We start from the raw sequence: 6,000 nt of genomic DNA, 5'->3' as shown, positions 1-6,000 counted from the left end.
AGTTTTATATTGGTATAGTGCCATTTTTGCTCTCGAATCACGCACGTGCTTGTCTTACCTTATATCAGTTTAATTGATATAAGGTATACATCTTAATAATTATTAGTATTACGTATGATCATAGAATGTCAATATACTTATACTATAGTACTACATAATTGAAACTATTGTATAGTTTAATAGGTATTATAGTCAACTAATACCTATACTAAATTAATTAATATATGTATAATTTGTAATCACATATACTAAATAAACCAATATAACACTATTATATATTATAATTATGACTCACTTATAATTGTGTAATTGTATAATATTAGTAATATTTGATGGTAATATATCATATTGGTATTTATGAAAATGTAATACCACTTTGCGTGATACTTTTATATTGGTATAAGTTTGAGCATATATATGGGTTAATTTACGCTCAAACCAAACCATGTTAATTTTAAATTGTATTGTTCGTATATATACCATATTTGATTATATTATTATAACAATTATAACAATTTATAACGGTAGTATCAATGATTGATGGTAGTATATTAACGAACTAGGAACTATTAGTATATTGATAAGTTTACACAAATTTAATTACAATTATATACCCAATTATAATAGGTAACTTAATCACAATAAATTTGTATATTATTTTGTGTAACCCATTTAACATAAACTCACATACTTATTTATGTATATATAATATATGATTTAGGGGAATGTGGGGCAAATCGTACAGTGCATAAGTGTGCACAAGCCGTCATAATTGCAAGCAAAAAAACGGCACGGCTTTCTCACAAATCGCATGTGTTGCGTTCAGTTGAGCCCGTGCGGAGCGCATGTACACAAAACATCATATGGAGGACAATTTAGTGGCACTTTGTGTGCATGAGTTTGGGGGAACATGGGGCAATCATACGGTGCACAAGTGCACACAAGCCACCATAATTGCACGTAAAAAATCGGCATAGTTTGGGGGTGATTCGCACACGTCGAGTTGAGCACGCGCTCGTTGCGCATGAACACAAAAATTCATACGGAGGACACTTAAGTGACACGTCATGCGCACGTGTTTGGGGAAGCATGGGGCGAATCGTACTGTGCACAAGCTGCCATAATTGCATGCAAAAAACCGACATGGTTTGTGCGCGAATCGCACGTGTTGCATTGAGTACGGGCGGTACGCATTTACACAAAACTTCATACAGAGGACAATTTAGTTGCACTTCGTGCGCATGTGTTTAGGAGAACATGGGGCAAATCATACGGTGCACAAGTACGTACAAGCTGCCATAATTGCATGTAAAAAACTGACAAGGTTTGCTCGCGAATCGCACGCATTGCGTTGAGCATGTGCATTGCGCATGTACACAAAACTTCGTACGAAGGGCAATTTAGTTGCACTTCATGGGCACGTGTTAGGGGGAACATGGGGCAAATCGTACGGTGCACAAGTACGCACAAGCCGCACGTGTTAGGGGGAACATGGGGCAAATCTTACGATGCACAAGTGCACACAAGCCGCCATAATTGCACACAAAAAATCGACATGATTTACATGCGAATCACTCGCGTTGAGTGGAGTGCATGCGGTGCACATGTACAAAAAACTTCGTATGGAGGGCAATATAGTGGCACTTCGTACACACGTGTTTAGGGGAACGTGGGGAAACTCATACGATGCACAATTGCGCAAAAGCTACTATAATTACGCGCATAAAACTGGTTATAATGATTACTCAACTTTATAATAAATTGACCATACGATGAATTTTACTTATGTATATTAATTTAAAACTTGTGATAATCATATATTACCAATTTCTAATTTATGTCAAGTTGTGATTATATTGGTGATTGCAAATTATAATCATATTAAATTTAAATGACGTATAAGATAATTGCTAAGCATATATTAATTATATGGTATAATCATTACTTAAGTTAATCTATTTAGTACTAATAATACCACTAATTATAACCCAGTTTTATGGGCGCAACTATGACGGCTTGTGAATGCTTGTTAACCACTCAAATATATATAACCCGATATAGCAAAACTATTGGTGAACAGTTTATTAATATTCGCATGTATCATTATTTATGACATATTAATTGTTATATCAAATGCCCTACGATATTGTAATACTAATTATAACATATCCTATAAATGTATGTTTACAATATACATACTATGAATGGTGCAATTATTATACATTATTTGTATATATCGCAAGCATATAATTAGTTAATATTGCATTTGATTAATAACTAATAGTCAATAGATATTATCGTACATTATGCTATTAATTATATTTAACTAATTTGATAATAATATTATGGTGAATTATAAATATTTAATTATTTAAATTGATTATATATATGATTTACCTATTAAACTACGATAATTAATAAATTATAATAACTAATGGTTATAAGCCCATATGATAACCAATTCTATGGTATCAAATTATATATACTATATATTAACTAAAACTTATAGTGGGATACAAGGCATAACTATATACCCATATCAAATTGAGTTATATTTAATTAATATATGATTATATACAATGGTCAATATATCCAATGTGATATAATTATAAATGAGTAACAATCCTATGAGACCCTCTCACACCCATGTATAGGACCCCAAAGGATTACCATTAAATTTGGCATAGATCTCTAAAAAAGTTATCACATAGGTGTGGAACTTGACTTTTTTAGAGATTTGTGCCAAATTTAATGGTGATCCTTTGGGGTCCTACACACATAGGTGTGGGAGGGTCTCATAGGATCTTTACTCATTATAAATATAGGGAAAGCTTTTTATGTTCTCCCTACAACATAGAAGTTCTTTCCTCCTCCTACCATCCAGCCGTCTATTTTTTATCAAGAGAGCCACTCACCGTTTGAGCTTAGATCCGACGTCTCAAAGTATTTTATTTTCAGTTTTTTTAATACAAATTTTCTGAATATGAAATTTGGTACGTGCCACTCCATTAAAAAAATGGACGGTTGGAAAAGGGGGAGAATAAAAGTTCTATGTTTAAGGGAGAACATAGAAACCTTTCCAATAAATATATTACGAATTTGATAAAACTAAAGCATTTCCGCACTCAACAATTTACATTTAATGACGGTATATTAATTGATTGGTATTACTTGAATTATTAGTAATATATTATATTTAAACAACCGGCAAAATAAATAGTTTGGTCAAATATCTGTCAAATTATGCGTAACAATAGTACTATAATAAATATAATAATTATTAATTGAATACTATTATAAGCATGTGCACGACGATTATATTAGTGATTAAATCAGGGATTGTTAAATCATTTATACGTGAAAATAATATTATGTGAGTAAACATAATTCATACTATAAACTTTGTAATGTGTAACTAATTAAATTATACACTAAATTCAATCATAATTTGAACATAAAAAATTTCATCCATTTGTGATAATGCCAAAACGTTACATGGCATTATATGGTTTTACGCCTATTGACACACTTGCATTCAAAAAATTGTTTGGGTGAATGCCGTAATTGTTTGGCGTACGATTCACACGTTATAATGTGCACCGTATGATTGTGCGCATGAAGTTTCTGGTGTACACACAATTGCTTATCCCCAATCATAATCGTTTCTCCTAAAATTGAGCGTAAATTGTTAGATATTACATAACAGGGGCCTTTTTGTTGTGCGCATGTTTGGAACGTGGGGAAATATATTAGTGGTCACCCAAATTCGTTCTTCCCCCAACTTCGGCACGAGTGAATATATGTGATAATTCTGTATGGTACACATTATCCCGTACTATCATATAGCGGCAAGGTTTGAGTACGAATCTCACGGGTTGTGTTGAGTAAGGTTTGAGTACGAATCTCACGCATTGTCGTGAGCACGCGCAGTACACAAAACTTTATACGGAGAGCAATTTTTGGTGCTTCGTGTATACATGTTTGGGAGAACGTGGGGTAAATCGTATGGTGCACAAGTGCGCACAAACTGCCGTAATTATGCGCAAAAAACCATTATGGTTTTTGCGCGAATTGCATGTGTTGAGTTAAGCACGAGCAGTGCGCATGTAGACAACTTCGTACAGATGGCAACTTAGTGGCACTTCGTGCGCACATATTTGGAGGAACATGGGGCAAATCGTACGGTGCACAAGGGCGCACAAGCCGCTATAATTGCATGGAAAAAACCGACATGGTTTGCATGCGAATCGCATATGTTGAGTTGAGCGTATAAGATGCGCATGTACATAGGGTTAATGTGTAATTGTTAAATATATGATATACGGTTTACATATGGGTATTATGTATAATTCATGATTATATTTGTTATATAATAACTAGTCAAATTACATACTTACATATTAATATAGTAATTATACTTACATAATCGTACTATTAGACCATTATATAATATCAAACGATATATAATATGGCATAGTCTTTTGAATAGTAATGAAAAATTATTTAGGTATATAATAACATTAAACATATTAATCCAAAAACATATTGATTAATATATCAATAATAGTTACAAATGCCTAACATCACCATTATAGTTAACAATAATGTAATGATTTAATCCAAAGATTATAATATTAATATACGGCAAATTTATTGTTACGATGATATTATGTAAATTGGTATAAACATACTAACGTTATTTAAGTGACATAATTGATATTATATAATTATAAATATATGATTATATATCAATATAGAATATAATTAAATATAATAATTATTAATAATTGCTCATTATTTAAGTGACATAATTGATATTATATAATTATAAATATATGATTATATATCAATATAGTGTATAATTAAATATAATAATTATTATTAATTGCCCATATAATTATGTAAATATTATAATTAATGATTATATAAAACATGTCTAGCGTATTACAATAACACATTATATATTTACACGTGCAATTTATAATAGTAAATATTAATCAAATTAGTTGTTATAATTTACATACAAAATATGATAGTCCTAATAAACATTAATTGTTAACTATACTATATATTAATATGGTACGGTATATTAATAATACATGGTAATACTATATTTAATTGCGTATGGACAAATATATTTGTATATATCATAAGTTTAATACTATAATGGGGTTTACATATAACTAGAAAAATTGGGTTGTCATTTTTATGATCAAACTATTATCCAATGTTATAACGGATTATAGGAAGATGTGTATTACCATAAGGTATTAACTAAACTACAATTATAGTAAATTACTCTAACTATAATAGGTATTTACATTAATATAACTATCATAGCGTGATTAACCACTATGATTAGACTAATATACCGATAAAACATAACCTGAAGTACCCACAAATATTATAATTAACATGATCATACTAAATATAGCAATTTATAATCATGTGATTAAATTGAGTGGTATATTTCATAATCATTTTGTGTAATAACATTTGTTATTTACAATTTTGCATTATAACCTTACATACGTGACAAGCATGGTTTTGTTACTATATTTATTAAAGTCATCCGGGTAAGTACGATATGATTACGGTGCATAAAGTACAAATAGAAATATATTTGAATAGGTAGTAAATTATGGTGATTATAAATAGTTTTCCGTTGTGATATAAATAAGTTATGCGCGTAATTAAACTTATATTTGATTAAAGGGAAAAGTTTATATAAGGTTGCAACTTTAAAATGTAGAATTACATATGCACCTCAAAAATCCATCGGAAAGGTTGTTTCAATATTGAAAAAGCCTCTATTTGATCATCTTGACATCTAGATGTACAAAAATATATAAAAAAAAAAATTTGAGTCTTAAAAATAGTGCATCTTGCAACACATTATCTAGGCCATCCATTTTCAAGATTTTCATATGTTTATAAATCTCACTGATTTTAATTATTTTTGGAGTTTAAAATTTTCTAATTAGATATGAAAATAGATTT

This window comes from Amborella trichopoda, chromosome 1, assembly GCF_054954075.1.
Source record: "Amborella trichopoda isolate Santa Cruz 75 chromosome 1, AtrichopodaSantaCruz75HAP2 v2.0, whole genome shotgun sequence".
Lineage (NCBI taxonomy): Eukaryota > Viridiplantae > Streptophyta > Magnoliopsida > Amborellales > Amborellaceae > Amborella > Amborella trichopoda.
The sequence above is the reverse complement of the archived record's forward strand: the minus strand, read 5'-3'. Positions refer to the sequence as shown.